This window comes from Malurus melanocephalus, unplaced genomic scaffold, assembly GCF_030028575.1.
Source record: "Malurus melanocephalus ecotype Western Australia unplaced genomic scaffold, MMel_1.1 scaffold_18, whole genome shotgun sequence".
Taxonomy (NCBI): domain Eukaryota; kingdom Metazoa; phylum Chordata; class Aves; order Passeriformes; family Maluridae; genus Malurus; species Malurus melanocephalus.
In genome coordinates, this window is record NW_026623250.1 from 595,176 (window position 1) to 607,674 (window position 12,499).

Consider the following 12,499-nt stretch of genomic DNA (forward strand, 5'->3'; position numbering starts at 1 on the left):
TATCTACCCTCATTTATTTTAAAAACCCCATTTGTTACCAGTTAAGAGTTTAAAAAGGACCACCTTTTCTTTGCAAAGGTTTTGTACTTCACTTGCTGATTACTAACATTCTTTGGTCTGGCAGATCAATTTATAGGAGCACAGTGCAAATTGTACTCCCTCTCTTCACAAAAAATAAGAAAACTGTGGAAAAGAGCAATTTTTCAAAAAGTTGAATTCATAAAAGATTCTGTAAATATTGTGATAGAATATTTGGAAATCTTTCAGTACTTCATTGTAGGTAGAACCAATAGTGACCAGTTKTATTCCTTACAGTGTCATGGAAGTTGTTATCCAAGCCACAGACTATTATATATTGTACTCTTATTACAGAAAGATTTGTCAGCTCTACAAAGAAAAAAAACAAGAAAAATGAAAAATGAAAAGTGAAAAAAGAAAAAGAAAAAGAAAAAGAAAAAGAAAAAGAAAAAGAAAAAGAAAAAGAAAAAGAAAAAGAAAAAGAAAAAGAAAAAGAAAAAGAAGAAAAATAAGGAACCAGGGCCCAATAAGTGCTCCCAAATGTGATGTATAAAACCTTAGGAAAAAGCAGAAGTCAGAACTTTATTTGTGTTTTTGAATGCCAGGACAACAAACCAATTTATCAGACAAGCATAGATCTCACACCAATTTTATGTTACATCAATTCCAGCTACTCCAAACAATACTGATTCATTGGAAGCATAATCATGAAACTGGGTCTCTCACGTATCAGCTAAGTGATCTGGATGTACTGTTTAAAAGAAGACAGTATTCTGTCTCATTTGACAGGAAGAAGCATGCATTTTTAAAATAGAGTAGATGACTTTCTTTTCAACTTYGCGCTAACTATTCCTAAACTCTTAAAACCAAATGAAAGCCATGAACATTGTAACAGACTAATCACAGGTGGATATAAGCCCAAAGATTTGATCACAGGTAGATAAGCTCACATTTGAGGAGTCTGCACAGGCCCTAAACACAATTAATCTCTTGGAGAGGAATGAGACAGTGATAGAAACAGTGCAACCCCAAGCATTTGAATTGRATAAAAATTCTTTTCTGAAAACATTATTTTATTCAAGAAAAATTGTGAGTAGCATTGATTCTGACTTCTTATGGAGTAGATATTAGAATATGAATGTCATACTAAAAAAAACCCAGCTACAARGTTCTTGCTTTAAAAATGCAACAGAAAATCTCTATTTCCTGTTTAATTTCAGAGATATGCATAACATATGACAATAATCCTTTTCCTGTCAAGTTTGAATACTCTCACCTAAATGTCAGTATGCATACTAAGGTTTACTATAAGAGGTTTTATTGAGTCCTTCCATCTTACTTCAACATAGGAAGGGTTTGTAGCCATAATGAAAACTGGARGCAGTTACACAGTGCTATGTCAAAATTAGACTAGTAAAAATAAAGAAGACAATCCTATTTTATTGAATCCAAACAAAATTACTTTGTCTTCATTGTCCACAATACAAAAGAACAATGCTTCTGCTTCTATAACAGTGGCATCCTAGTGTTGATTTCTTAAGCCAAAGTTATTGATACTTATTCACCTACTATCCATTTTCCATCAGGCTTGCAACACATATGGCTAGCTCATAACAATCTAATTTGAGATAAAGATACTAATCCTGCAACTAAGTTTTCTCGAGAATATAGACATCAGAGAACTCATTAACATGTTGATTGAATAAATGTCTGCTGCATCACATAGACAATTATTCTTTGTTTTAGTGGCACTTTAAAGAATCTCAAGAGAGGGATACAATGGTCATCCATAAGATGTTATATAGTCCCAGGAATAGCTCAGAATCCTAAGTAGAATTTGTTTTCATTTCATGAAAATGACTATTCAGACTACTTTTCTCTTCCAATCCTTTCTAGAAAATTTGCATTCAGTTCAGATTTGCTGGTTAAATATGCATATTGCTACAGACACCTGTAATTCATAAGAGAAATGAAGCAGTGCAATCAGATGTGGAGTGGTGCAGGTAATAGCCAAAATTTTTGTTGATGGCATGTTAGGTTGGCTGCATCTGCCACTTTTCTTTTTCACTGAAACTTCTTTTTAGAACTATGAAGGAAAGAAAAGCAAAGAATCATTTTCAGTAAATTTATTGATGGCTAAGATCCCTTTCAGAATAGAAACTGGCCAAATAATAGAAGTTCAGTGTTGAATCAGATAGAAAGCTTAGTATAGAGAGGCAGGAGGAATTTAAATTTAGCAGCTGCTGTGTGCCAAGTATATAGTCATTTTTCTTCAGGGAATTGCTTGAGTCCAGAAGCATTGGCAATGGGTAAGGGGAAACCTATTTTGCTTCCAGCTGGCCAGTCTATAACTTTATAGCTCAGAGGTTTAAAAGTACTATGCTGCCTGATGTGGGATGATTGCCTGATGACCAAGTGTGAAGTTGGGAAACAAAAATTACCTACTCTGACAAAACTGTAATATTTGTACAGAGATTCTGATCTTGTTACCAGTATTATTGAAAAAACAGTGAGGAATGTTTAATTTAGTGAAGTAACAGGAATAAAGATGGATAATACGTATATTACACACCCCTTTCCTGTATTTTAAAAGGGGTGTTCTTTTTAATTTCCTTTATCTTTTACCAAAGGGATATAAAGCAGTATCCATTAATAATGGAAATTACTTTACAAATATACAGTTAATTAATCCAAGTTAAACTCAACTGTGTTTAAAAAAGTAATTTGGATAACCTAGTTCTCAAAGGTCTGTGCACCTGTCAAAAAGAAGCTGAATCTTAGTGCATAATCAGCAAGATGAAAGCCCTACCCCCATTTCAGCTATTACGACTTCTTAACTGCAAATCTGTGGTGCTTATAAGTTCACTACTATCAAACCATCTGAATGTTTCAGAAAAAGCCTGTCCAAAACCAAGACAAGAAAAGCTAGGAATCTGAGTTTAAAGACAATATTTTAGTCATAAGACAAGATCAGTTTTGATGAGTTTCCTTTAAATAGCAAAGCACTGTTTTATAGAAAATAAAATAACTAATCTGAAGAGTAGCCCTGCCTAGTCTTCCAATAAGAGCATAGGAACAATTTATATTTTAATTTGTAAGTCATGTCATGATACTATCTAYATTTAAATCTATGCCAGCAGATCTGATTAAAATAGTACAATTATTTTAATATGCATTGAAGTCACTAAGCCCATGACATTTTGCCAGCTCATCTACAGCAAAGTGTTTCTTGTACATGTGAAGTTCATTAATAAGCTAAGAGGTAATAACCAATGGATTGGATATGTGTACCGCTAATAATTCACACATTTACCGTTAATATTCTTAATGAGTCTCAAAGGTCAGAAGAAAAATTCATTTTCTCCTCAAACAGGATCAGAGAGGTAGGTCGATTGCTGATCAGAGTCACTGGGTCACCTGAAAATACTGTAATATTAAATAAGTCTGAATATGAAATACTTCCTAGCCAAGAAAACATGAACAATGCTAATCCTCTTCTACAGCTTTTTCATATTGGGTCATAGATGATTAACTCTTGTGTTTCAGGTAAAATGATCAAAAAACTGGAGGAACTTCTGAGATGCTTAGAAACTCAAGCATGCAAGGGGCAGAAGAGACTTTGGTAGCAATGCATCCATCCAGGCACATTTACTAGGACATACGTCATGTTTATAGCACAAGCACGATGAGGATCTTTTTGAGAAAGAAATATTCATAGCATCTAATCATACTTAACAGAGACTATGTACATTTTGCCCCMCAGAGTCCTGTTCTCAAGATCAAAATATCCTTCTCTACACATCATACTTTGGTAAATTCCCAAAATTCTTGAATTTAAAAAAAAAACAAACAACCTACTAAAAAGCACCTGGTCCTGTCCTTCTCCGAGAGCAGAAATCAAAGAAACAGAAACTACTAATCTCCAAAACCAGAGTTGTACTTCAGAAGGATTACATTMATGCATTTCAGATCCCATCTTTGGTGAAAAACCATGTAGCTGTTAAGTAATTTTTGTATGCAAGCTTTTTTTTTGTAATTTGTTGTTAAGTGAGAGGAATCCTGGGCTGCCCYACTCATTCTGAAAGTTTTACATTGGGCATTTCAAGCTTCTGAATTTCTTTTTCTGACAGAGTTTCAGAGAAAATCTTTGCAGAGACAGTGCACAAAGTGAAATCCCTGGTATTCTTTTGCAGTTAATTTGTTTCATACCCCCAAAGAAAGACCCCAATAGGAAAGTATTCATTCATGTGCAAAACTGAGATTCTGGGGCAGAGCAAGAGCAAAGGTTATCCCTGTACCCTCCCCCAAGCCTATTCAGAGAGAATCCCAATTCTCACCTCTAAAAGTCAGACATGCTATCTGGGGACAGAGAAAGAGAATGGCCCAGGGGCAGCATTTGGAAGATGAGAAATAGAAATGCCCTGTGTCTAGACTTTAAATAGAAAGAACAGGCTATAGCCACAGGTGATGCTTAAAAATAATACTTCAGAATAAGTGTGAACCAAGGCCAAGGGAATAAACATCCCCGCAGAGGAGGAATAAGCCATAAAACATATTTTTACAAAATACACAAAATTTTTTGAAATCTGTTAAAAGATACTTTGTCCATAAAATTTATGCCAGCTGTGGTGAAGGTAGGATCTCRCACAAATTTAAACTGTGTTTTGCAGATCTTCGAATTATGAAATAATTAATGTTTAATTACACCTCCTTTGCTGTCYCATTTGATCTGGTAGGAAACACCAGTGATACCTGGTAATGCACAAAACTAAACTTTCATTTCTGCACTACTAAGGATGAGCCCTAGCTGGCATGGGAAATAGGCAAACCTTCAAGATCCTCTTTTACTGACAGCAAAAAAAMCCAAACCATGATGGGTACACAGTTGCAGGTGGGATATCTCTGTGTTTGTCCTCTTTRTGTGTTTACCTGATTGTCCTCCAATGTTAGGTCAGATGCTGGAGAAACTTTGTATACAGAGCATCAGTATGAGAAGAGTTGCATAAAGAATACAAATCTATGCAGAAAACTGGTCATGCAACAATTTATATAGAAGTTTACTCTATTTATTGCAAGATAAYTAATCTGTGGAAGATATTGTGTAGATGCAACTGTGGATGCAATGAGTAAAATAAATGTCCAAAATTTCCTGCAAGCTTGTAGATTTCTTTAGCTGTTACACCATTTGCTCTGAGTAATTTTATTTTACCTGACAAATCTCTTCATATACTATTAATTAAAAAGTTTACAAAAATAATACACAGAAATTATTACCACTAATTGAGTTTCAGGCATTGTGGGAATACAAAGAGGGGRTGGTGGTGCTGGTGGATTTTTTGTTTGTTTGTTTTGCTTTCTTTTGCTTTGTTTTGCTTTGTTTTGTTTTAAATAAAAGAAAAACTGAAGTAAGGAGAAGTTAATCTTTCAAGAGCTCAGAAGGCTGATGCAAGTATTAGTGTAAGTTTGCAGTGATGACCATATGGAGGATGAGGCCTTTTTGATCTGGGCTCACCATGTAAGTACATGTATGTACAAACACAGGCTCAAATTCCTCTTTCTTTGTCCTCAAACATCTGTGAACAGTCCCACACTATCACCTTCATATCTCTGCATGACTTTATGGTTATTTCATGTTCGAATGCAAAACTGATAGCATAAACTACACAAGTCTATCAACGTAATAATCCTAATATTAGACATCTTGAAAGTTTTTGAGAAAAACTGGATCTTATCCTTTTGCAGTGTAACTTGCATATTACCATTAATAATCCCCTAATGGCTATAGCAGGAACAGAAGTATGCCAAACCCARTTCATATTTCAATTCACAGATTGTGCCCAGAATATAGGCCCACTAGCTAAGCAAGGTAATCTTTTGACTCCTTAGAAACAAAGTGTCATTTGTGATTTTAATGCACAGCTGAGTTTTCAGTAAATGTGAAAAAGATACTTTTGATGCTGGAAAAYTTACATTGTGACTTTTGATGTTTTATTTCAAGACCTTAACTTTAGGTTTATCTTTAGATTATATCTGTATCCTTTTACCAAATAGCAAACAAAAATATATGCAAGRCAAATATATATTTAATTTATTACAAAAATACATTTCAAGAATATTCGGAGGAATAATGGAAGATTCATAGGACTAAGTATTATAAAGGTGTTACATTAATCTCAAGCACCATGGTATTTGTTCTTTCTCCCAAGCTTTGTGTACGTGGCAGAGGGCTTTGAGAGGTTCATTTGACAAATAACTGTGGTCATTACTAGAGGACCAGCAACTGTTCTTTTCTAGGACTTCTTTCGGTAACTGTTCTCTCATGGGAAATCACTGAATCTCACAGCAGAGCAGATAAAAACAAAATTGATATGCTCCTGAGCTGCCTCAATGTGAAAGCCAACAGCGCAATRGACTCTTTTGGATGTGTGTGAATGCCAGTGGATTGCAGTGGGAATTAGTGGGAAGTGTGGGAGATGGTTTTAAGTTATTCCTCTTATATTGATACTGAAGGAGTTGAGGATTACTTTTAACATACAACCAGCTGATGGGTTTAGATTCATCTGGCCCTGGATTTTGACTTCAAGAGAACATACAAGGAGAAAACTTGAATTAACTGGGCAAAGAATGTGACAACCATGTAAGGCAGCTCTCCAATATGCAGTGTCCAACCACTTCCGTATTAGGGACGTAGGTTGATGACCAGAGCACTTACTACTGCACAGACCTGCTTCATGCAATGTGAAAACTAGCCAATGTGGAAAAGGGAAATGCTGAATATTTTGAAGAGGCTTTAATAAATTCCTTCAAAGCAGAGCAGTTTTCCATAAACAAGGCGTTGTTAATGCTGTGATAAWTCTGTAGAAAAAAAAACTTAAGTTACTTGTCAGATAAGGAAAAAGAATCATATTTACTAACCACATTAACGTAACATCTTACAGCACTCACAATAAGGTTTTGCATTTTGGAGGGACACAGAAAAGCTACAAGGGGAAAAGGGAGTACTGGGATTTTTTAAAATTCTTCCTCAAACCACTGGCTTAACAGCATGTATGAAAGATATTTCCATTTATAAACTATTGCAAGACAGTATGGTGGAAAGGATGCCAGAAAACCATCTAAATTAGACAAAGTTGTAATCTATGTCCAAAGCAGTATGCACATTATGCTCCAGAATCTGTAATGAATCTTTTCCACCTATACAGTCCAGGAATATGGAAAGTCCAATTTTTTTTTCCATTCTAAATAAATCTGTGCTCATTTCATGATCCAATTTTACAATCTCTGACACTGGTGTATGTGTCCACATTCTTATATAAAGCATATAAAGAAAAGAGTAATCACCATATAATTCAGCATATACTAAATGAGCAGTTTGTGATGGCCATCAGTGTTCTCCTTCAATTAAAAAACTAAACAAGTCACTCAGRCACCTGAGAACAAGATGCCTAATTATGCACTAGGAGTGTCATTCCTGGAGCTGAATGTCACACTGCAAAATACTGYGATGCTCTGCATGGTAATAGCCAGGTCTTCCTGTGAGTTAATTCCAGATTTTTCATTCTAAAACCAAAATAACGGAATTCTTATGTATTTGCTAAGATTTTCTGCACAGCTTTTATACGTTTCTCTGTACACTAATCTTTGAGGAATACCATTTGCCAAATTTTTCATAGAGATTTTCCACATACACATTTTCCACATATCGTATATTTTGTCTCAGCTTTGTTCTCTCTTAGTCCTACAGATTGTTCAGCTCTTATGAACAACTATCTCTAGAAACAGGAAAAAACCAAAAGGAGAATACACAGAAAAACTATAATACAAATAGTTGGGAATCGCTCCCTTTACGCATGCCTACTGACCTATTCTTTCTGGTATCTCTCTCTTGACTTAGAAAGCCGGAAATAGACAAAGCAGGAAAAACTCTGAAATAAAACAACTCCCTCATCTGATCGATCTAATTTTTTTTTTCTGTTTACCATTGTTCCTTTTCTTGTGTGGAACTTCATAGTTTTTGTTGTTTCTTTACTTTCTACTTTAATCTTAATGAGGATAGGATCTGTTTCATCTTACTTGCCTGCAAAATTTGAGGCCAATATCCATTCTGCTATAGGATTTCCCTAATCAGTTTTATTAGTCTCAGACTCTACATCTCAGGTTAAACAGAGAAGTATTTCATCTTACCTTTCTCACTGTCCATCACTTCCATGTTTTGAGCGAGTTTTGAGTGATACTCTCATTGCATTCACATTCTCTTATCTTTTTGCCCTGTCTCATCTGAGTTCACCTGGGAGGAAACTGGTCTGGACATGACGGAGGATGCCAAGCTTACATTAAGTTTTCCAGTTTTATTTCTAAACCTTAAACTAAAACAATTGTGTAGTCCAGGTTCACAGGGTCTTGCAGATACAAGGGGATTTGGCCCTACATCAGCATAACACACAAAGCTGCTTGTGGGGGTCCCGGAAAAGGCAGGTCTACCATCCTGCCTTTGACAAGGCTCTTCTTATTTAAATGAAGACAATCTTGGCAATATCGAATTGTTGGGCAGAAGTAGCTTCAAAGCCATACTTGAAGCCAAATGCATTGCTGTGAATTTTCAGAAGGCCATCAATAACAGCTCAACTCAAAAGGGACGAATTTTCCAAATGAAAGTACACTTTGATATGCATTCTCCCTCTGAAATACAATGTACCAAACACAATTGAACATGCATGGCCTGGGGTAATTTCTAGAAACRTTGCTAGATCTCTTCCTGCAACAGAAAATGAGATTTGCAAGCAACCTGAATTCAGACTATTTACAAGGAAAAGTCAGTGAAAAACACTGGATCTCAATAGCACCATTACCTTCAAACACCCCTAAAATCTTATTTCAATGGACTAAAAACGAAGCCCTTACGTACATCAAGAGTGTTTCTCCTTACAAGAACAGAAAGTATAGCACATACAAATGCAAGTTAATAATTATTAGCTTTTCAACTCAATGGTCAAGTGAAGTATTTTTGTTTTTCCAATATTTAAATTTTACAGTGTTTATGTAATTTATAGCATTTTATATATAATTAATAAAAAAGTTATTCTCTCCAAAAACATTCAATTTATTTCTGAATAAAAAAGTTATTCTCTCCAAAAACATTCAATTTATTTCTGAATGAATCCCTCCATTTCCATTTTATTCCTAAATAAAATAGGTTAGAATCTTCAGATCTTTGCTGATCAGGTAAAACTGCTATCTGGCAAAAAAGCCCAAACTAAACCAAACACATTTTCAAGCATGGACATCCARATGTAGAGGTAACAAGAACCTTGTCTTACAGAAACTCTGTTAACTTCTTGCTTTCTCATCTAAATTTATTTCAGTTAAAAGTAAGATTTTTGGAATTAAGCCCAAATACCTCCAAATACATGTCACAATTCTAAATTCAAGTTCAATATGACTATCTATTTAAACAAAAGAGTGTGCTCCCCAATCTTAAAAGTTATTGACTAACATACTAAAGGATTCAAAGGCCTGAAATCAAGACTCCTTTAGCTACCTAATTCCACAGTCAGCAAACACTACAAAACTGGTCAAGACATAGAGTAATATGCTCTGTGCACAAAAAAATTATAATCCTGGCCTGGCGCTTCTGAGACTCATTTGCCCAAATGATTTATACATAGTACAAGAATTCAGAGTATAATTACTATCCCTCCTAGAAAGACTTCTAATTGAAACAAAGAAACATTTGTACTAAGAATCCGTGTATGACTTCCTGTGCAAGTTTCTTTTCTAAAAAGTTGAAATAAAAATTCATTAAAATGTATATAGATAATATTTGAGCTGAGGAAACAAMACAAAAGTCACCAAATGAGCTCACTATTTTTATCAGAATGAAAACTCTGAAACTCTGTTTTATACAACAAAGCAAAACAGGTAAGTCAAACTATAATGGGAATTCTGTCAGAAATTCCAATCACAGACAGTCAGGAATTTCTAAAGATGAGCTAAAGCTTTTCCTGGTAATAGACCAGTTTTGACTGGTATATATTCACCAGTGGGCTTAGGCAAGAAAATGTAGTTGTCTGGAACAGGGAATAAATAACTTKTTGGTCTGAGCAAGCAGCTGGGTTTTGCAAGGTCCATATATCTTCGCTTTGCTGGATTTAGAGCAGGGAGTTGAGTCCATGTGAGGGCCCTAACCAGACAGTGATAAGCTGTCTTTCTTTTTAGCTTGATGAGTATCTATTCAGTTATACACAATGGAGCAGGTCCAACCACGAAGAGGCCAGTCTTTAACACCAGAATAGTCCCCAGCTCAGCAGTCAGACAGCAACATGGACATTCCTGAGTCTGATTCAGGCAGGGTCTGATTTGAAGGCAGGTCTCCCAAATCCCCTGAGGATACCATAGCCATGAGGCAATTGGCTGTGATGTGTGTCTGACTGTAAAAAAGTTTATTTGGTTCAGATGCAGAATATGTAAAAAAAAAGTCTCCTTGCAGTCTGTCCTTTCAATAGGATAGAYAGACTGTCCCAGTCTCTGTATGTACCACTGCCTTTGCAGAAAATGTTGAGCAGAACCTGTAACAGTGCCTATCCATGGAGTTAGGTGATGTGACTCAGGTACACCTGGCTGCATCTGAGCAGGTAGTGCTCAGTGGCTTATCCATGTGAATATCACATATAATGATTTGCTGCAGGAGCAGGAAATACGGTATATTAACAAAATATGTTCTCTTCAATATTAGAAATAGCTGTTTTAATGAAGTGGATGTACCCCGACGTACCCACCAAAGCGGCAACTGCTCATGCACTTACAGGATGGAGAAGAAGAAGGGAGTAGTAATGGTCCCCCCSGGCGTCCCGGTGCATACTCCGGGCGCTCCCCACGCTCGCCGACGCAGGATGGCGCCCTCGGTATGAGCAATTAACCCGGGGAGAGAAGGTTTGAGACGCATTTCCAGAATATACCGTTTCCCACTGAATGCCCTTATTCCCAAGGAACATTGATTTTATAGCTCCGGTTTTCAGTGCAGGGATACATTCAGCTACTCCCCTAAATAACCAYTGTTATATTAATTAATTTGTTCAGCGACGGTAAGCACTGTGCTGCTTCAGAATGAATGGTGACAAATGTGATTAGCTATTTAAGACGTTTGCTTATTTTGTTAGACCTCYAGTGAAAAGCAATTTCACATACTTGTATACAGAGTGTAATTTAACTGCAGTAGCGCTTTATATTCAAAGGTAATTGTATAGAGTTTATTTGAAATCCTGAATGCCAGCCACAGCGCTGATTCCTCCATCTCACAGGGCACACAGCCAGCCCTTGGTGACCATCAGAGTCCTGCTGGCTGTTTGACTTTGCAGGCGGATCCTGCTCTTTCCATGCTCAGAGAAGTCCCGGAGTAGCTGTGCTCTTGGACCTTTCTCTGCAATCATTTCCCAGTTCAGCCAGATATTATAGATTCACCAGAAGGTGCAATTACACCTACTATCTCCGGCTGCGGACGAAAATCCGCACCCGCACCATTTGGGAAATACAGTTAGCAGAAGCTTGAAACCTTAGAACCTAGGTTCAGGAAGGACTTTTTTTTTTTTTTCCTCTTTTTTTCGGCAATCGGAAATTAACTTGGTAGTTGAGAGGGCGAGTGGGACTTCCAACTGTGACCCTCTCCCCGGCACCGCAGGCTGCCCAGAGCAGAGGCGATCCCGCAGGCCGCCAGCTGCCCGCTCCCCACACGCACCTTCCTGCCCTGCCAGACGGGGAGACAGACGATGGCGGGGCCTCCGCCCCGACCCCCGCCCGCCTCCCCGCCGCAAATGAAACTGAAAGCGCTGGCGGGCACGGCCGGGACCCCCGGCTGCAGTGTGGCTCTGGCTGCTGCTGGCTACGCGGGCTTCAGACACCACTTSCCCCCGCTGGAAATGGTGCTTAAGAGTTTTCCTTTTATCACCGCCCATAACGGGGTACGGGACGAGCAGGGCGACGGCAGTAGAGACTCCCCCCCGCCGTCCACAGTTCCAGTTCCCGGCGCCCGCCGCCGGCACTCCGTGCGGCTCCCCCGCGCGGGCCGGSCCAGGCTCCCCTCAGGCGGCGCCGCGCGAGGGTCCCGCTGCCCCCCCGCGCCGGGTCCCGCTCCCCCGGCTGCGCCCCAGCCCCCCCGCCGCCACGTGACGGACGCGCATGCGCGGCGGCCCGGGGCACATCTGCAGGCTGACGTCAGCGGGCCCCGCGCCGTCCCCCGGGCGAGGCTGCCAAGGCTCCCCCGCTGCCGCCGCGCTCGGCTTGGCCCGGCGCCGGCAGCCAGAGGAGGAGGTCTGGGGCTACTTCAACCAAACTTTCCTGAGTCCTTCCTGCTCTGCCTGCCTCCCTTCTGCTCCCCCTCTCTTTCCCCCCTTTCTGTCTCCCGGTCCCCCCTCCCCCCCCAACTCAGATGATATTCACATGGTATTTTGCACAGAGGAGGCTGCTCAAGAGGAGGGCACCCACCCCC

The 12,499-nt window shown here is 38.7% G+C and overlaps 1 protein-coding gene across 1 annotated transcript in view; it reads left to right on the forward strand.

Annotated features, from left to right (window-relative positions):
• The first annotated feature begins 12,252 nt into the window (after positions 1-12,252).
• The window catches only part of ADAMTS6 (ADAM metallopeptidase with thrombospondin type 1 motif 6), a 146,390-nt gene continuing 146,143 nt past the window's right edge, over positions 12,253-12,499 (forward strand). Inside the window, exon 1 of the mRNA XM_057389632.1 lies at positions 12,253-12,321. The gene's annotated coding sequence lies outside the window, so the exon portion shown is untranslated. The remainder of the gene's footprint in view (positions 12,322-12,499) is intronic.